General features: G+C 43.0%; 1 protein-coding gene across 1 annotated transcript in view; it reads left to right on the top strand.

Moving 5' to 3' along the window:
* LOC115077772 (vomeronasal type-2 receptor 26-like) overlaps window positions 1-21,640 on the top strand; it is a 146,115-nt gene that overhangs the window by 10,287 nt on the left and 114,188 nt on the right. The gene's annotated exons all lie outside the window — the stretch shown is intronic.

Here is a 21,640-nt window from a genome sequence, read left to right as displayed (position 1 = left end):
GGATCCAGGGCTTGGATTGAGCTGTTTCCTGCACCCAGCCCTCCATTGGACCCCCTCCTCCTCCTCCACCTCGTGGCTGTTGACCCCTCCCCCAGCTGGAAGACTGCCCTGCTTCTAACGAATGTGCTTTTAAATCTCCGTACAGGTACTTGCCTTTCTTTTCTTCTCTGCTCTGCAAGCCAGGATCCAGGGCTTGGATTGAGCTGTTTCCTGCACCCAGCCCTCCATTGGACCCCCTCCTCCTCCTCCACCTCGTGGCTGTTGACCCCTCCCCCAGCTGGAAGACTGCCCTGCTTCTAACGAATGTGCTTTTAAATCTCCGTACAGGTACTTGCCTTTCTTTTCTTCTCTGCTCTGCAAGCCAGGATCCAGGGCTTGGATTGAGCTGTTTCCTGCACCCAGCCCTCCATTGGACCCCCTCCTCCTCCTCCACCTCGTGGCTGTTGACCCCTCCCCCAGCTGGAAGACTGCCCTGCTTCTAACGACTCCGCTTTTAAATCTCTGTGCTGGATGCTAAGACCCATATTGATGACATCACTTTTGAGCGACACAAAAAAGAGTCATCTATAAAAATCTAACCTGGTCAAGCGTCACGCGCCTAGCGTCACGCGCCGAAGGAGCGCGACAAAGGGGCCTGCCCCTTTGAGCGCCCCTTCGAGCAGCCCCTGCAGACAGCCCAGAAGGACATAGATGTGGCTCCCTGCACCCTCGGACATCTCTAAGCAGTACCACCGCACGGCTTCCTCGGAATGAACAGTGAAACCCCCGGACGACCAGCCCAAGCAACACCAGGCTAAACAAAAAGTCCCTTCCCATAGTGAGGGATCCTTCCTCTAAATGTTTGATGGTTTCCACCAACGTCTCACATGACTATGATAATAGCTGGTTCATCCATTATCCTCCTAACAGCAAGTAACCTAATCGGTTATATTGAAACCAATGTGAACCCTCATAAGTAAGCCAGCATCCATCCTGCTTCACGTTCTTCCAGCTCTCTCCCAACAAGCACCATACTGCACCCAGCCAGTGTCATCTCAGCAAGCTCTCAACAAGCATCCATCCTGCAAGCATTCAACAAGTGCTCAGCAAACAAACAAACATCCTGCAAGCATTCAGCTAACAACCATCCTGCAAGCATTCAGCTAACAACCATACTACAAGCATTCAGCAAGCAACCATCCTGCAAGCATTCAGCAAGCAACCATCCTGAACAAGCAACCATCCTGAGCAAACAACACTCAAGCAACAGCAAAACAACTACCTCTCAGCACTCTACATTAAAACAAAAGACTCACAAAGACTGCCTTCGCCCCTCGGTCCATCAACAGCACTAACGCAGCACCACTACAACACAAGCACTACACGCTAAAATGTTCCCCACCTTCCCAATACCTATTTTACAACACAGCCTGTCAGCAATAGGAAAACCGAACAGATCATTCATACTACAACACAAACGACAGGCGCTACACCGAAACCTTAAATCATTCACCCCAATTTTGATAACACCCATCACCCAACTCTTAGGCCTCACTGTATTCTCACTTTCACTATTCAATGCACAATCTCTGTCCAAGAAATCTCTAATCCTCAACGACTATCTCCGTGATACCAAACCAGATATATGTGCTATAACAGAAACATGGCTCAAACCCACGGACACAGCAATTATAAACCAACTTCCCACATCAAACTACGACATCTTCTCCATCCCCCGACTGAAAAAAAGAGGAGGAGGACTCCTATTTGCATCAAAAAAAGACCTCGGGTTCATCCAGCACCCATACAACTCAGACTCTAAACTAGAAATGGGTCTCTTCACCTCGGAACAACTACAAATCCTACTCGTCTACGCCCCTCCGGGCCTCCTTGAGACAGACCCCTCCCCCTTAGTAGAGGAAATCACAACCCTCATCAAACTGGACGCTCCAGCAATTATCCTAGGAGATTTTAATCTGCATGTGGACAATCCTACCCCATCATCCAGCTGTGAATCCTTTCTCTCTGCCCTCTCAGCCCTGGGTTTCAAACAACTAGTTACCAAACCCACACACAAAGCAGGCCACACGCTGGATCTTATCTTTATTAACCCAGGCATCAAACATTCTTCACGCCTCAAAAGCAAGAAGGTCCCTTGGTCTGATCACTCACTTATCTCAACCGCATTCTCATTGAACAAACCCTCCACCTCCAAAGGGCCCTCACCATCTTTCCCATACAGAAGATCCTGCTCTACAGAAGACCTCAGCTCCCACCTAGCCTCTCAACTTCCATCCATTGATCTCTCAAACCCGAACACAGCTCTCCGCTCTTGGAAAGCCATCACAGATTCCATAGCCGACAAGCTATGTCCGCTAGCAACCAAAAAATCACTCCCAAACGCCTCCAAAAGACAACCATGGTTCACGGAAGAACTAAGAAAGCTAAAACAAAATCTAAGACAGAAAGAGAGCGACTGGCGCAAATCCCCAAGCACCAATACACGATCCATCTACAAAGCCACCCTCCATCAATACAAGTCAACTACCTCTAAATCCAAAAGGGACTACTATGCATCCAAGATTCACCACTTAATCTTCGACGCAAAAGCCCTCTTCGCCTATGTCTCCAATCTCACCCAAATCATCCCACAGGAGATTCCCAACGACCTAGCACAACCCAAAGCTGAAGAACTTGCTCTTCATTTTCACAACAAAGTCAACAGCCTTCTAACTCATCTGCCTTCTAATCCCACCGACCCTGCTCTTTACCAGTCTCTTCAACAATCATCCCTCAACAACAATGGTCTGGAAACACTTGAACCCATCTCTATCTTAGAGATACAAACTCTTATAAGAAGAATGAAACCTTCCTCCCATCCTTTGGATACTATCCCCACCAAACTGCTCCTGGCCATCCCTGACTCCATCGCTAAAACCTTGTCGGACATCATAAACTGCTCACTCTCCCAAGGACTATATCCTGACGACCTCAAATTGGCCTCCATCAAACCTCTACTCAAGAAACCCAACTTGGATCCTAAAGACCCCAACAACTTCCGTCCTATCGCCAATCTCCCATTCATAGCCAAGATTCTAGAAAAAGTTGTCAATACTCAACTCTCCGAATACATAGAAGAAAACAAAATCCTATTCCAATCACAATACGGATTTCGCAAGTCACTGAACACAGAATCCCTCCTCATCTCCATGTCTGACTTCATATTAATGGGCCTTGACAAAGGCCAATCCTTCCTCTTAATTCTACTGGACCTATCAGCCGCCTTTGATACGGTCAATCATTCCATTCTCACTTCCATTCTGGCTTCTATAGGTATCTCAGGCACAGCTCTCTCATGGTTTAAATCTTTTCTCTCCAACAGAGGCTTCAAGGTTAAGATACAGAACAAAGAATCTTCACGAATGGACGCATCCATAGGTGTCCCCCAGGGCTCCTCACTGTCACCTACACTCTTTAACATTTATCTTTTACCTATCTGCCAACTCCTCTCCAACCTTAACCTCAAACATTTCCTCTACGCCGACGACATCCAGATCGTGATACCCATTAAAGAATCTTACACAAAAACATTGGTTCACTGGGAAAACTGTCTCTTCGAAATTAAACATCTCCTGGCTAACCTAAACCTAGTTTTAAACTCCTCTAAAACAGAACTGCTTCTCATCTCCCCAGATAATAATGCCATCTCTAATCCTCCAACTATCCCAACTACTACACAGGTGAGAGATCTAGGAGTATTAATTGATAACCGGATGAACCTTAAAGCTTACATCAACAGAACCACCAAGGACTGTTTCCACAAACTCCAAGTTCTGAAAAGAATTAGACCACTCTTCCACACTCAGGACTTCAGAACCATTCTACAAGCTATCATTTTTTCTAAGATCGATTACTGTAACTCTATCCTTCTGGGCCTACCTTCCTCCTATACTAGACCCCTCCAGATGTTACAAAACGCTGCGGCAAGATTACTGACAAACTCCAGGAGGAGGGACCATATATCTCCAATCCTAAAAGATCTCCACTGGTTGCCTGTTCACTTTAGAATCCTCTACAAATCTCTTTCCATAATATACAAAACCATCCATCAACACACCCCACTCGACTTACAAGTCCCATTCCAAATTTATAACTCCTCCAGACCAACAAGAGACACACTCAGAGGATCTCTTCAAGTGCCCCCAGCCAAAACTACCAAACACATTACCTTGAGAGATCGGGCCTTTTCAACAGCCGGCCCCCTTCTATGGAACTCCATCCCACCGGACCTTAGACAGGAGCCCAGCCTCCCAACCTTCAGGAAGAGACTTAAGACCTGGCTGTTTAAAAAAGCTTTCCCGGACACCGATTAATTCTATTCAGCCAGATTCTACCACTTCCACATGTAAAAATGTTATTACTAATGTAAATACCTATACCTAATGTTATTCTCTTTCTTTTCTTCTCTCCTCCCAGTTCTATTACCTTGTTATTTGTAACTGCTTCCTTCTACACAAATAGGTTATTGAATTGTTTACTGTACACCCCTGTTATATGTAAACCGGCATGATGTGTTTGCAACATGAATGCCGGTATATAAAAATTTTAAATAAAATAAATAAATAAATGTAGCAGTTTGGTGAGAGAAGATTTTCCATTAAATCACTATCATAAACAGTGCTTTTATTTCTTAAAAACTGTTTAAAAATGTGTGATTGATAAATACAATGATGTCAAAAACTCATCAAATATCTAATGAATGATATCCACTCACCTGGGTTAACCAGAGTACAGATTAAGTTAAACTTATTTTAATCCATCTTGAGAACACCTTTTGGAGAAGGCAAAGTATCAAATGATCATAAATAAGTAAATAATATTCAAAGACTCAGTAATTTCTTCAAGAAATTCAATATAGCTGCCTCTAAATATCCAATGATTTCCAACTGCATAGACTACTGCCACTCTTTTATCTATGATAGCTCTCAACAAAGTCTTAAGTGCAGGACAGGGAATAAAAAAATTAAAAGTAAAATTAAGAAGATGACAGACCAAACAGAAAGAGAGACTAGAAACAGTCAAGAGAGAGAAAAAAATAATGAAATAGACATGAGCTGCTGAACAACAGTATCCTAGCCAAGGGCACAAATGCTCACTCCACATGAGCTGGCCTCACCTTACAGTTCAATATGTCAGCCTGGCATGAACTTGGAGTAGTTTTCACATTATTTGTTCAGCCAAGGTCACGCTGGATGTAATGGGTGAGAGATGGTTCTGGATGTCCTGTGAGTATTTTAAAAAAGTGGAATAATACATTCAAATGTTTAGTTATCACTTTTTAACCTTGTAGAAAAACTATATCTCTACACACTCTTGTTATATCCACTAAAAGATCTTCCCCCACCTAAGCACAATCCATTTGGTATTTTACAACAGCACTTCACCTTTACATTTACCTTTACCTATAATGTGACACAAGTATTTTTGCACTACATTTGTAATATTTAAAATCAACAAGACAAAACAATAATAATTGCAAAGACCAGCATCCATCAGAGTGTCTCTTGAAATACTACCCCGATCATTTGTTACTAAACTATTTTTACATAAATCATATGTAATCAACTGTAGAATATGATCTCATCTGTAGAATATGATTATCATTGGTTTAATAGCTTTGTTTTATGTGGTATTTATAATGTTTCCTCTTAATTTCATTTGATTGTAAAGCCTGTTGCTGATTTATTGTTCATTGTAAACCGAGGTGATGCTTTTAACGTGCCGCGGTATATAAAAAAATCACTAAATAAATAAAATAAATAAATGTTGATTGCATTATGGGGTTATTACTTAGTCCCACTCTGTCCTTTTCTCCAAATATTGTTTCAAACACTTTGTGATTTCAAACAGGTTCATAGGAATATAACAACAAAAGGCATGCCATACTGGGTCAGACCAGGGTCCATCAAGCCCAGCATCCTGTTTCCAACAGTAACCAATCCAAGTCACAAGTAACTGGAAAATATTCAAACATTAAATAGATATGAAAGCTACTATTCCTTAGCAACTTATCCAAACATTTTTTTAAAACCCATTTACATGGCTTTTCATGATTTTGTAGACTCTATCATATCCCTCATCAGGCATCTCTTCTTCAAGTTGAACAGTTCTAACCTCTTTAGCCTTCCCTTTTTTATCACAAGTATTTAAGGTGCAGTAATTACCTGTGCAAAGAGCAATACCATTTTCAGATCTGTGATAAGTGCCAGACCTGTTGTATTAGAGAGAGAGAGAGAGAGAGAGTGAGAGAGACTGGCCGTAATGTCATTCCCATAGGTAGGTATTTGTATCCCTATGGTAGGCCTACCTACTAACTCGAGGTGAGGTTTAGGTATGAGTGTAGGGGGTTAGAGGCCACTTTGACATTCTACGTGACACGTACGAACAGAACAGTGGTCTCTTGTGAAGATTTGATGACCTACGGAGTGAGGAAACTCACCCAAAGTTGAGAATTGTGCAATGTTCTCTCAGCCTGGCTTCAGTGCCAGGAAAAATAGTGGAAAGTGTTCTAAACATCAAAATCACAGAACATATAGAAAGACATGGTTTAATGGAACAAAGTCAGCATGGCTTTACCCAGGGCAAGTCTTGCCTCACAAATCTGCTTCACTTTTTTGAAGGAGTTAATAAACATGTGGATAAAGGTGAACTGGTAGATATAGTATACTTGGATTTTCAGAAGGCGTTTGACAAAGTTCCTCATGAGAGGCTTCTAGGAAAAGTAAAAAGTCATGGGGTAGGTGGTGATGTCCTTTCGTGGATTGCAAACTGGCTAAAAGACAGGAAACAGAGATCACGTGATGTGGTGGGCTTGGTAGGACGCTATCCTCCGAGCTCCGGCTACCCCTCCGCTTCATCCTGTACCATCACAAGTTTTTCATGATTTCTTGGCACCTTCTACCTAACTAGGCAATTTGCAGGTGCTCATATTTCAAACTACTTTGCTTGGGGCACCGCATGGCTACCCGATCAGTAAGAAAAGAGAAGGAGAAGTTGAAGGCCCCCGATGCAAAAATGGCCGCCGCTCCTGAGCCGGACTTACAGAATGCTGGCGAATCTTTGGAAGACAAGATCTCTCATGCAGTAGTACAAGCGCTGGACGTTTGGCTACACCAGCTGTCTGAGCAAATAGCTGATGTTCGTGCATCCTTGACCGAATTTGATGCCCGCACGGAGCGAATCGAGGGTCGCGTGAGCCTCGTGGAAGACAATGTGGGAGCCCTGGAGAAACGTGTCGACGATCTCATTAAACAAGCACAGGCCAGTGAAGAAAAGATTGATGACCTAGAGAACAGATCGCGGCGAAACAACATACGCTTTGTGGGTTTTCCAGAGTCCTTACCTGAAGCCGACCTTCCTCGGGTGCTAGAAGCGTGGTTGCTCACTGTGGTGCCCTCCTTTGCATCTCCATCTGGGGGACTATTTGAGCGTGCTCATCGGCTGGGTCGGAGGGCCGAGGGGGACATGGCGCGGAGGCCCCGAGTAATTATAGCCAGATTTCTACATTTTGCGCACCGTTCACTGGTTCTGCAGCATTACCGGAAATCTCGTGACTTTTTTTACGACTCCACGAGAATTCTCTTATTTCAAGATTTTTCACCTCACGTGTCTCTACAACAGAAAGCCTTTCATGAAGAATGCTCGGACCTTGTCAACAAAGGTATTCGTTTTGCCCTAGTGTTTCCAGCTCGACTCCGGATTACTCATCAAGGCCAACTGAAAACTTTTGATTCGGCAGTGGAGGCCCGAGCCTTTGTGCGGGAACTTCCCAGTCAGGAGTCTCCTCCAACAACGTGAACGCTTACTCAGTTAAAGTTGGAATCCAAAGTTAACTGTTTACTGATGCGTGCGACGGATCAAGTTGATTATCCCAGTTATTATTGCTCAGTTTGGCTTCTTACAGACGAGGACGCCCAGTTTGTTTTTTTTTAATTTTTTTCTCTTTATCTATATTTTGTCTGTTCAGTTACATGTTATTGCTGTTATTAGCGTATTTGTTAGACTCTTGCCATGCTACTGCTGTTATGGGGATGGTAGAGTACCGTTCCTAAGTATACAGGTATTTGTGCAGCGAGGGGGGGGGGGTAGCTGAGCACATTTACTCCATCTACGTGTTCTCCAACCCCTTTGGGGTTTGAAGCAACTGATATGGGGGGTGGGGTGATATGTGGGTCGCATGGGGACCCGCAGTGGGTGTTGTTTCTTGCTTTAAGTTGGTTTGTTGGGGAGGGCGGAGGGGGGAGGGTTATTGTCTGTAGAGAATCTCTGGGGTTTTGGGAATTTTCTTGTACTTCTTAATGTGAGGCCATGGGATGGACGACCAGTATACCATCATTACTTGGTGCGGGTGCCTCTTGTGCCTGCCTCTTGGGTAAGGGCTCATGGGTGCATAATTTTAGGAGCAAGCGTAGTAGCCATGGACTTTCATCTAACTCCTGTGTCTTTATGGCGTTAAATATGATGACTTGGAATGTGGCGGGCATGGGTACTCCTGTAAAACGTGAAAAGGTTTTTGCTCGTTTAACCAAATTGCAGGCTAAAATTGTATTTTGCAGGAGATGCACATGCTTCCCACCGAAATTCTCAAACTAAAGAAAAAATGGGTTTCACATCTTTACTATGCGTCAGGAACATCCAAGAGTAGGGGTGTAGCCATACTGATCCATCAAACTACCTCTTTTCAACTGCTGGACTCAGTGGTGGATCCTCAGGGGTGATATGTGATTGTAAAAGGGTTTCTCATGGGAGCTAAGATCTTATTGGCTTCCATTTATGCCCCAAATGCTTATGACCACTCCTTCTACACCAATCTTCTTTCTCAACTTAGCAAAATGGGGGACTGCCCAATGGTTTTGGGAGGGGATTTCAACTTTGTTATGGATCCTGAACTGGACAGAGTGCCAATGAGGGGGGGTCAGCAAGCGAGTGTGCGGAAAGGGCCCAGATTTCTATGTCGCCATTTATCCCTGGTGGATTTGTGGCGGGTGCTCAATCCAGGGGAGTGTGACTTTACTCACATTGCTAAAGCCCATCCAACTAAGTCACGGATTGATTACCTGCTTGTCTCCGAATCCCTTTTTTCTAAATTCACAAAATCTACTATTGAAGCCTTGGTAATCTCGGATCACTGTCCAGTTTCCTGGGCTTTTTCTATTGGTAGTAGTACTGCTCAGACCCAGTGGCACCTACCAGCATCGCTTGCCACTGATCCAGGCTTTCAAACCTTCTTAAAAGATAAATGGAAAGATTTTATGGCTTTCAATGCGCAGCACATGGATAACCGATACTTTTGTGGGAGACAGCAAAATCTGTTTTAAGAGGGGATATCATTAGCTATGTTAGTTTAAAAAAAAACCAGCGGGACAGAGATATTATATCCCTGGAAAAACGCTTACGAGTCCTTCATTCCACGTCAGATCCGAAGCTGGCTTCCCAGTTCCGGGAGATTCAGGTTGCACTTAATGACTTGTAGCATACTAGAGCAGTCCATGCGCTAAGGTACAGGCAATTTAATTTTTACCGGTATAGAAATAAGGCTGGCAAGCTGTTAGCGCGGTTGCTGAAGGCGCAGGAAACTTCCAAACACATTGCTAATTTACGTAACCCTCAGGGGGTGATCCAAACCAAATCCAAGGACATAGCGGAAGCATTTTCTGAATATTATAAGACATTATATTCAGCGGACCAGGTCCATGAAGGGAAGATAGCAGATTTTTTGCGGGGGATTAATATGCCATATCTCACTGAGATTCAAACTCAACGTTTACAACGTGCGATTGAGTTGGATGAGGTCCTCGAGGCGATTCAAATGCTCCCTAACCAAAAAGCACCTGGCCCCGATGGAATGAATTCCACGTTTTATAAAGGTGTGAAGGAGGAAGTAGCTCCTGTGTTGCAATTAGTCTATGAAAAAATGGCTGACCAGCAGGAAATGCCCCTCACTATGAGAGCGGCCACTATTGTAGTCCTCCCCAAAGCGGGAAGGGATCCCTTATTACCATCATCGTATAGGCCAATCTCATTGCTAAATTTGGATATCAAAATCTATGCTAAAATATTGGCCAATAGATTGAAATCCCTAATGCCCTCGTTGATTTCTCCAGATCAAGTGGGTTTTGTGATGGGGAGGCGTTCTACGGTGAATATCCATAAAGTGTTGGCTGCTCTGGAGCTCTGTTCTAAAGGCCTGATTGTTGACCCTTTGTTGGTCACATGCAATGCAGAGAAGGCATTTGACAGAGTTGCATGGCCTTTTCTGCGACAAGTTTTGTTCAAAGTGGGGATCGTGGGTAGGATATTTGAGTATATCAATTTATTATACTCCAATCCCACGGCGAGGATTCTTAGTGAATGGTGACCTTTCGGGGGAATTTTGCCTGCAAAGTGGAACCCGGCAGGGATGTCCTCTATCCCCTCTTCTATTCATTTTAACGGTAGAACCCCTCATATGCAAACTGAAAGCAACACCCACAGTTACAGGCATCCCGATGGGACAACAGTCTTACCTTACCCTATTATTCTCAGATGATATTTTGCTTTTGTTGTCAAGGGCGAAAACAGCCCTTCCAGCTGCTCTGGCTATTTTTCATGTATATCAAGGGCTGTCGGGCTTTAAACTGAACCTTGACAAGATGGAGGCGCTAGATTTGTCAGGCTCCTTAAAAGATGCTTGGGACAAGTTTCCGGTAAAGTGGGCAGTTTCTACGATCAAAAGCTGGGTATCACCATTTATTCAGACCCCCAAAAGTGGTATGTGCTCAATGTCCCCCCCACAATTCAGAAAATGATCACTAAATTGAGAAGTTGGAAGTCTCTACCCTTATCGCTCCAGGGTTGTATTGCAGTCATCAAAATGGTGCTAGCGCCTCAGCTATTGTATAAACTGCTGATGTTGCCTTTCCTTATACTCACGAAGGATCGACGTAGCCTCTATAGAGAGATAAGTAGATTTGTATGGCAGGATAAGAGGGCGCGTCTATCCATGGCTACCCTGATGGGGCCTAAAGCTGAAGGGGGGTATGGTCTCCCAAATTTTTACTTATATTCTTTGGCCGCAAATTGGTGCTTTCTGGGGGATTGGTTATTTGACACTGCTGAATATACTGATCCTGCTATGATACGTACGATTTGTACCCCAATAGATCCACGCCTTATACTTCATTTATTTATTTATTTAATAACTTTTATATACCGACAAACGTTGGGAACATCTCGTCGGTTTACATAGAACAGAACTTAGCAACAGGCTTTACAATTATTGCATAGTTAAATAAGGAACATTAAGAACATACAAATAACAGATTAGATTATACAAGAAGAAATTAGCAAAGTGGGATACGTGAAAGAGGTTATCTAAATGGGGGGGGGGGGGGGGCGGGGGAGATTCTGATATATAGGAGGGTATCCACAATTAAAGGAGGTATATATACACGTGATTGGGAACAAATTTTTATATACAATATGATGTCCTGATAAAATTCACTTTATGGGAGGTACGGGAGATGAGGAAGTTTTAAGTAGAGGAAGGGGGTAGAAAGGAGGTGGAAAGTAGGTGGGGGGAGAGGGAAGGGGAGAGGTTAGAGGTTGGAGGGGGTGGGGTGAGAGTGGTTGTGTGAATATTAGGTGTAGGAGTATTTGAAGAACCAGGTTGGTGACCCAGGTCTGCGGGGGGGGGGGGGGGGGGGTGTGAGAGTGAATGTGTGAATATTAGGTGTAAGAGTGTTTGAAGAACCAGGTCTTCAAGTTTTGCCTGAATATTTTGGGCCCGTTTCCAAAGAAGCGGGCCTGCTAGGGATAGGGCCCTTTCGTTTGTGGTGCGGAGTTTAGTAAGCTTAGGTGAGGGGGTGTGTAGTGTAGCTAGATATTGTTTTCTAGTAGGTCTATTGCTGTTGTGAAATGAGAAGTGTTCTTTGTACCAGTGCATGTTCTGGTTGTGAAGAGATTTGTGTATTAGGGTGAGGGCTTTGAAGGCAATTCTAGATGCTACGGGTAACCAATGTAGATGTTTGAGAACCGGGGTTATGTGATCATTTTTGTGGGTGTTGGTGAGTATCCGGGCGGCTGCATTCTGGAGGAGTTGTAAAGGCTGTATGGTGTTTTTAGGCAAGCCTAATAACAAGGAGTTGCAGTAATCTATTTTCGTTAATATGAGGGCTTGTAATATGGTACGGAAGTCATTGAGATGTAGGAGAGGTTTGAGTCTTTTTAGGGTGTGCAGTTTGTAGAAGCAGTCTTTGAGGGTATTATTGATGAATTTATTGCAGTTAAGGTGACAGTCAATGGATACGCCGAGGCTCCGAACATGGGTGGGAAAGGTGAGGTCAGTGGTAGGAACATTGTTGTGTGTGAGAGGGGGGGTCATAAGGAGGGTGGGGGTGATGTTAGGGGGTGATATGAGGATAAGTTCCGTTTTAGTAGCGTTGAGGGCGAGAAAGTTGTTGGATAAGAGGCTGCTAATTTCAGAGAGGGCAGATTTCCAAATTTCCATAGCTTTGTGTATTGAGTCTTTAATAGGAATAAGTATCTGCACATCATCGGCATATATGAAGTGCGGAAGGTCAAGTTTTGCAAGGAGATGGCAGAGGAGGAGGAGATATATATTGAAAAGCATAGAGGATAGAGATGAGCCTTGCGGTACTCCTGAAGAGGCTTTTCTACAATTACCGATGCGTTTTGTTTTGGTAAAAACTGTTAGGAAAGTGTGGGGTATCCTTCGTAATATGCTGGGTTTGTCCCCATTTATATCCCCTCAATACTCAGTGCGGGAAGGTTCATTAGTAGCTAAGTCCCTACTCCCCTCGAATCATACATTTACATTGAGCACTCATTGGCTACTAGGGGAACTACTGGATCCAACCACCGGGGCTTGCTATACATTTGATAAATGCATAACCTTATTTGATTTTACTCCCCAGCACTTTCTACTCTATGGGTCTGTACGTGCACTGGTGACAGAGTTACTGCGGGGTAAGACAGGGAAAATCAGTAATGTCAATTATTCTGCTCTAATTACTTGTTTTCAATCCCGTAAAGGATCTCTATCGTGCCTTTATTCCTTCTCCCATGTGATACAGGAATATAATATTTACCAAAAATTGCTTCCTAAATGGACTCGAGATTGCCAAGAAGATCTGGAGGTGCATATGCTCAAAAACTCTTATGTGTCTATCAATCTTATTACAAACAATGTGGGTCTTCGTGAAATGCAGCAGAGAGTTTTTCACCGGATTGTATATTATCCAGCTAGGGCATCTCGCATGGGATTTGTGGATTCTGCAGCTTGTCTTAAATGTTCCCACCCGTTTGCTTCACTCATTCATTGTTTATGGGACTGTCCTCTCATCAAGACCTTTTGGACTTCCATTCGCCATTTTTTATCGCACATGTTTGAAATAGATATTCAGTGGTCATGTTCTTTTTGCATTCTTAACAATGATGTGGGAGACCAAAGCCTTAATGTGGACAATGTAGGATTGATAGCCAAGGCTTGTCTTATGGCTAAGAAATGTGTATTGGTAAAATGGTTGGATGCAGATTCCCCGACCCTTGAGATGTGGTCCTCTCTGAAGATGGAAATGTACCAATTGGAACATGGTTCGATGTACAAGTGGTTCTCCCCACAAAAAAAGCGGGTTTTCGAGGAGATTTGGGGACGCTATTATAGATCTTTATCCCCCCAGGTCCGACAGCTGGCGCCCTTAGGGAGCTCTTAGAGTCCTGATCATACTTATCAGCCCAGTCTGCACTACTTGGGGCACACAACAGAGACATTATGGGTCGCTATCTGGATCCTCAGAATGTCCGGAGATTCTCTAGGGGGAGGAGGTTGGGGGGGGGGGAGTCGGGTGGGGGACTGGGAGAGGGTAGTATATTGGAAAATCCTACTTGGGTGAACACGGTGTGTTGTATTATCAGTTTGTTGTTTACAATGTGTGTTTGATCACCCAATAAACATATTTTGAAAAAAAAAAAGACAGGAAACAGAGAGTTGGATTAAATGGACAATTTTCTCAGTGGAAGGGAGTGGACAGTGGAGTACCTCAGGGATCTGTATTGGGACCCTTACTTTTCAATATATTTATAAATGATCTGGAAAGAAATACGATGAGTGAGATAATCAAATTTGCAGATGACACAAAATTGTTCAGAGTAGTTAAATCACAAGCAGATTGTGATAAATTGCAGAAAGACCTTGTGAGACTGGAAAATTGGGCATCCAAATGGCAGATGATATTTAATGTGGATAAGTGCAAGGTGATGCATATAGGGAAAAATAACCCATGCTATAATTACACAATGTTGGGTTCCATATTAGGTGCTACAACCCAAGAAAGAGATCTAGGTGTCATAGTGGATAAAACATTGAAATCGTCAGTACAGTGTGCTGCGGCAGTCAAAAAAGCAAACAGAATGTTGGGAATTATTAGAAAGGGAATGGTGAATAAAACGGAAAATGTCATAATGCCTCTGTATCGCTCCATGGTGAGACCACACCTTGAATACTGTGTACAATTCTGGTCACCGCATCTCCAAAAAGATATAATTGTGATGGAGAAGGTACAGAGAAGGGCTACCAAAATGATAAGGGGAATGGAACAACTCCCCTATGAGGAAAGACTAAAGAGGTTAGGACTTTTCAGCTTGGAGAAGAGACGACTGAGGGGGGATATGATAGAGGTTTTAAAATCATGAGAGGTCTAGAACGGGTAGATGTGAATCGGTTATTTACTCTTTCGGATAGTAGAAATACTAGGGGGCACTCCATGAAGTTAGCATGGGGCACATTTAAAACTAATCGGAGAAAGTTCTTTTTTACTCAACACACAATTAAACTCTGGAATTTGTTGCCAGAGGATGTGGTTAGTGCAGTTAGTATAGCTGTGTTTAAAAAAGGATTGGACAAGTTCTTTGAGGAGAAGTCCATTACCTGCTATTAAATTCACTTAGAGAATAGCCACTGCCATTAGCAATGGTAACATGGAATAGACTTAGTTTTTGGGTACTTGCCAGGTTCTTATGGCCTGGATTGGCCACTGTTGGAAACAGAATGCTGGGCTTGATGGACACTTGGTCTGACCCAGTATGGCATTTTCTTATGTTCTTATGTGATGCATATAGGGAAAAATAACCCATGCTATAATTACACAATGTTGGGTTCCATATTAGGTGCTTCAACCCAAGAAAGAGATCTAGGTCTCATAGTGGATAACACATTGAAATTGTCGGTTCAGTGTGCTGCGGTAGTCAAAAAAGGAAACAGAATGTTGGGAATTATTAGAAAGGGAATGGTGAATAAAATGGAAAATGTCATAATGCCTCTGTATCGCTCCATGGTGAGACCGCACCTTGAATACTGTGTACAATTCTGGTCGCCGCATCTCAAAAAAGATATAATTGTGATGGAGAAGGTACAGAGAAGGGCTACCAAAATGATAAGGGGAATGGAACAACTCCCCTTTGAGGAAAGACTAAAGAGGTTAGGACTTTTCAGCTTGGAGAAGAGACGACTAAGGGGGGATATGATAGAGGTGTTTAAAATCATGAGAGGTCTAGAACGGGTAGATGTGCATCGGTTATTTACTCTTTCGGATAGTAGAAAGACTAGGGTCACTCCATGAAGTTAGCATGGGGCACATTTAAAACTAATCGGAGAAAGTTCTTTTTTACTCAATGCACAATTAAACTCTGGAATTTGTTGCCAGAGGATGTGGTTAGTGCAGTTAGTATAGCTGTGTTTAAAAAAGGATTGGATAAGTTCTTGGAGGAGAAGTCCATTACCTGCTATTAAGTTCACTTAGAGAATAGCCACTGCCATTAGCAATGGTAACATGGAATAGACTTAGTTTTTGGGTACTTGCCAGGTTCTTATGGCCTGGATTGGCCACTGTTGGAAACAGGATGCTGGGCTTGATGGACCCTTGGTCTGACCCAGTATGGCATTTTCTTATGTTCAACCTAGCTTGATGGACTCTCTACCTGGGTAACATCAAGCTAGGTTGAGAGAACATTGCACAAATCTCATCTTTGGGTGAGTTTCCTCACTCTGTAGGTCATCAAATCTTTACAAGAGACCACTATTCTGTTTGTACGACTCACGTTGAATGTGAAAGTGGCCCATAACCCCCTACACTATTACTTAAACCTCACCTCGAGTTACTAGGTGGGCCTCCCATAGGGATACAAATACCTGTCTAGGGAGGAGGCACTATGGCAAGGTGCTCTCTCTCTCTCTCTCTCTCTCTCTCTCTCTCTCTCTCTCTCTCTCTCTCTCTCTCTCTCTCTCTCTCTCTCTCTCTCTCTCTCTCTCTCTCTCTCTCTCTCCCTCCCTCCCTCATACTGAAACAGGCTAATCAGGAGACATTGTGAACTGCGATAAACCTTTACCAGCCTGTAGCACCCCCTGAATACGAAATTAAATTTAAAAATTTGCATCTGTTAGCGCGGTTTGCGGAATTATCACACGCGGTAAATCCTTGGAAAATGAGGCCCTAAGTACCCGGAGGTAGTGACGTCATGCAGTGGGGCCACCCCCGAGGTTCCCATCATGATGTATTCAAAAGCATGGGTGGCATGTGTGCGCACACTCTAGGAGGCCTCAGGAAGAAACATGGTGAACGCAATCGCCCATGCTGGTCTGGGGACGCTAGAAAGGTTGGCAACCAGCAGTGGAGACCACCATCTTCCCCAAGGGAGAAGAGCAAGGTAACAAAGAGTTGAGGCAGAGAAGGGCGCAGCCGTCTGCGACTGATGGATGCAACAAATGGCATCCAGGACTTGCTCCAAATTCTGTGCAGAAAATGGAAATTCTGCACAGGAGGGGAACTCTGTGCAAGTTCTGTGCTCCACTGTAGTACAGAATTCTCTCAGGAGTACATGTAAACCTGAATGACTCTTCAAAAAGCCTAACTTTCAAATCTAGCCATGGTAGAGCATTTATGCATGTAAGTTAGTATCAAAGATTTATGCTACTATTCTATAAGTAGTGTGAGTGGATCTGTAGAGTTTTAAAATACCATACAGTTCTACTCTGAAAGTTTACACATATGTTTCAGCACATGAAAATAATTTCAATGCAAGAAATTGCAAACATTTTCTTTCATTTTTAGAACCATATGTTCATATATTCTAGGTGCATATAAAAAATATAACATGTGCATTTAAAACCATGATTTATATGTGAATGCATATAATTTATAAAGAATACATGCATGTCATTTTGAAAATACTTGTGCATGTACTTTTAATCACCAATTTGCTGATACCTCCACCAGTACATCTAGTCATCTCCAGTTCACCTAGACCCTCTAGCACTTAATCCAGTTTATCCAGTTTCCAACACTAAAACTGCAGCCTATAGAAAAGTCATACTTCACCTGCATCAGTCAATGAAAAGTATAAAAGTGCAGGCTATATCCCAACCTGATGCTTGGGATATGACCTTACCCGGCTATAACTTGTTAAGGAAGGACAGAGAGGATAGAAAAGTGGAAAAAGTAACTCTTTTAGTCAAAAACAATATCCAAGCAACTGAACTTCAAGGACTTGTGGGTAGAGAAGAAGCATTATAGGCCATCCTAAAAAAAAGAGAATGGTGCATCCATTTTTGCTGGAGTGGTTTACAGGCCTCCAACTCAAATGGAAGAACTAGACATATATATGGTAGAAGAAATCCAAAAAGTGGGAAAGAAGGGAGATGTGTTGATTGTTGGACATTTAATCTGCTGGACATAGAATGGAGAATCCCTTTTGCAGAATCTTCCAGAAGTAGAGAGATAGTGGATTCCCTGCAAGGGGCTCTGTTCAAATAAATGGTAATGGAACCTATGAGAGAGGGAGTTATGCTCCACCTAGTGCTCACTAATGGGGATCATGACTCTAATATCTGGATGGGTGCCCATCTCAGCACCAGTGATCATCAAACTGTATGGTTTGATATCACAAATAGGATACAGAGAATTCACACAAAAACCAATGTTTTGAATTTAAAAAATACAGACTTTGTCAAAATGCGGATGAACCTGGAGGTAGAACTAGAAGACGAGGAGAAATTGAGAGACGTGGAACAACCGTGGGCCGAACTAAAAGGAGCAATTACAAAGGCAACAAATCTATATGTTAGATAAGTAAACAAAAGCAGGAGAAACAAGAAACTATTCTGGTTTTCAAAGGAAGTGGCTGATAAAATAAAAGCAAAAGGAACAACATTCAAGAAATATAAAGGATCCCAAAAAGAGAAACACATTGAATAATATCTGGTGAAACTGAGGGACATGAAGAAAGAAATCAAGAAAGCAAAATGTCAGGTGGAAAAAAGGATTGTCAAAGAGATTAAGCAAGGTAACAAAATATTTTTCAGATATATTAGAGAAAGGAGAAAGGTCTGAAGTGGTATACTGAAACTGAAAGGTGATCAACATGTGAGAGAGAAGAAATGGCCAAAATATTAAACAAATACTTCAGCTCAGTGTTCACGAAAGAAGACCTTGTATAAGGACCATCGCTAGTTAACAAGACAGTGGATGAGGCTAGAGAATTTGAAAATCCATTTACAGAAGAGAATGTATGGAAAGAGCTAGGAAAACTGAAAGTGGACAAGGCCATGGAGCCAGATGAGGTATATCCCAGGATACTGAGGGAGCTCAGAGATGTGCTGATGGGTCAGCTGAAGGACCTGTTCAATAGATCCCTAGAAAAAGGAGAGGTGTCGCCTAGAGATGTGCATTCATTTTTAATGAATTAGACAATTTCAATGAAATTGTCTAATTCAACACAGTTTGAGGGCCCGAAAAATGTATTTATTTATTTATTTACTTTACTTTTATATACCGGTGTTCGATTTTACATATCACATCGGTTTACATTTAAACAAAATTTGCAGGAACTTATGCGTTACCTTTGTCAAATACATTAAACATTTAAATATGGGGATTGTTAACAAGGGATATAAAATGAACAGAAGTTTTCAGAAATTTCAGAAAAATTCATAGTTCATGTTAGTGTGCGCCAATAGGAGTTAGCGCACACTAAATTTAAAATGTTATTGTGCACTAACACAAAATTCAGGACCCATGGAAAAAAAAAATGAACCGCGGGAAAAATGAAATTTCCTGCGGGAGCCCTGAACCAAAGCATAAACTGATAAAATAAAATGAAGCACATCTCTAGTGCTGCAAGATTGGAGAACAGCAGTGGTGGTCCCACTTCACAAGAGTGGGAGCAGAGAGGAGGCTGGAAACTACAGGCCAGTTAGCCTCATGTTGGTGATGGGAAAATTAATGGAGAATCTGCTGAAGGAAAGGATAATGAACTATCTACAATATGGTGGGTTGCTTGACCTGAGGCAATATAGATTCACCAGGGGAAGGTCCTGTCAGACAAATCTGATTGATTTTTTTGATTGGGTTACTATAAAATTGGATTGGGGAAGAACACTCAATGTGATTTACTTGGATTTTAGTTAAGCTTTTGATACAGTCCCACATAGGAGACTCGTGAACAAGATGAGAAGTTTGAGAGTTGGTGCCAAGGCAGTAGCGTAGATTGCAAACTGGTTGACTGACAGGAGACAGTGTGTAATGGTAAATGGAACCCTCTCTGAAGAAAGAATGGTGTTAAATGGAGTGCCACGGGGATCGGTTTTGGGACCGATTTTGTTCAATATCTCTGTGAGCGACTGGCGAAAAGGATAAAAGAAAAAATTTGCCTATTTGCAGATGATATTAAGATCTGCAACAGAGTGAACATGTCTAATGGAGTAGAAGAGAATGAAAGTGATTTCAGAAAACTTGAAGAGTGGTCAAAAATTTGGCAGCTGGGATTCAGTGCCAAGAAGTTCCATCATGAATCTGGGGTGCAGCAATCCAAAAGAGATTTATGTAATGGGCAGTGAAAGACGAATGCACATGGACTGGGAGAAGGACCTCGGTATGATAGTATCTGTTAGGGATTTGCAGACCAAAAGTTTAAGTTCATAAGTCCATAAGTCGAAAGGGGGGGGTCATTTGCGGTCAATATGGACATATGGAGAATTCCATAAGTTGAGTCTATGTCCATATGTGCAAATAAAAATTTAAACCCCTCACCCTCCTTAATCCCCCCCCCCCCAAGACTTACCAAAATTCCCTGGTGGTCGAGCGGGGAGTCAGGACGCCATTTCTGAACTCCTTTGCAAGGAGCACGTGACGCGGCGTCACGTGATTCCCCCCGCGTTCACTCCGGGACCCTCGTTTGACCCAAAAGGAACTTTTGGCCAGCTTGGGGGGGTCAGGAGGCCCCCCAAGCTGGTCAAAAGGTCAGGAGGCCCCCCCAAGCTGGCCAAAAGTTCCTTTTGGGTCAAACGAGGGTCCCGGAGCGAACGTGGGGGGAATCACGTGACGCCGCGTCACTCCGACGTGACGCCGACGTCACGTGCTCCTCGCAAAGGAGTTCAGAAATGGCGTCCTGACTCCCCGCTCGACCACCAGGGAATTTTGGTAAGTCTTGGGGGGGGGATTAAGGAGGGTGAGGGGTTTAAATTTTTATTTAGGATCAACAATCGTGATTTCCAACGTATTCAACATAGCTATGTTGAATAAGTTGGAAATCCGATCGTTTTCGCCTCATCACTTTTTTAAGTTAAAAAAAAAAAAAAAAGTTGTGTTTTACATTTAAGTTCAAAACGAATGCACACCCCTAGTATCTGTTGATGATCTGAAGATGGTGAAGCAATGTGACAAGGTGATAGCTAAAGCCAGAATAATGCTGGGTTGCATAGAGAGAGGAATAACCAGTAAGAAAAAAAAGGTGATAATACCCTTGTACAGGTCCTTGGTGAGGCCTCTTCCATAGAACTACATCCAATACTGGTGCCCATATCTCAAAAAGGATAAAGTCAGGATAGTGGCAGTCCAAAAAAGAGTGACCAAAATGGTGACTTATGAGGAAAGGTTGAAGGATCTGAACATATACACCCTGGAAAAAGTAGATTCAGGGGAGATATGATAAAGACCTTCAGATATCTGAAAGGTTTTAATGATAGACAAACATCAAACCTTTTCCATTGGAAGGAAATCAATAGAACTTAGGGGGTCATGAAATGAATCTCCAGGTAGAATGACTCAGAACCAATGTCAGGAAATATTTCTTCATGGAGAGGGTGGTGAATGCCTGGAATGCCCTTCCGAAAGAGGTGGTGAAGATGAAAATAGTTAAGTAATTAAAAGGGGCATGGGATCCCTAAAGGCTAGAGGTTGGAAAAAGGGATGTGCTATCATCACGGACGATTTTTTCTGAAATTTTGGAAAAAATTCAGTTTTGGGTTAGTGCAATCACAAAGGCCTGAACCGTGGGAAATACGATATTTCCCGCGGTGGGCTAAAAACGAAGCCCGAACCTTTTGGTTCGGGCTTTGCATATCCTTATTGGAAATAAAGAAAAGAGTGCATGGGGGTAATTGGGGTAACTTGCTGGTGTGGCAGTTGCTACCCTTAAATAAGCCTTTACATCCTAATGCAACTCCAACGGCAGTGAGAAAAGAGGAATTGGATTCATACAGCAACCAAAGGGGCCCCGACTTTTACGGCTGGGGAACAAATAAACATGAGGGTAACTAGCTGATGTGGTG

The sequence above is a fragment of the Rhinatrema bivittatum genome, chromosome 16 (genome assembly GCF_901001135.1).
Source record: "Rhinatrema bivittatum chromosome 16, aRhiBiv1.1, whole genome shotgun sequence".
NCBI classification, from domain to species: domain Eukaryota; kingdom Metazoa; phylum Chordata; class Amphibia; order Gymnophiona; family Rhinatrematidae; genus Rhinatrema; species Rhinatrema bivittatum.
The sequence above is the reverse complement of the archived record's forward strand: the minus strand, read 5'-3'. Positions and strand labels throughout refer to the sequence as shown.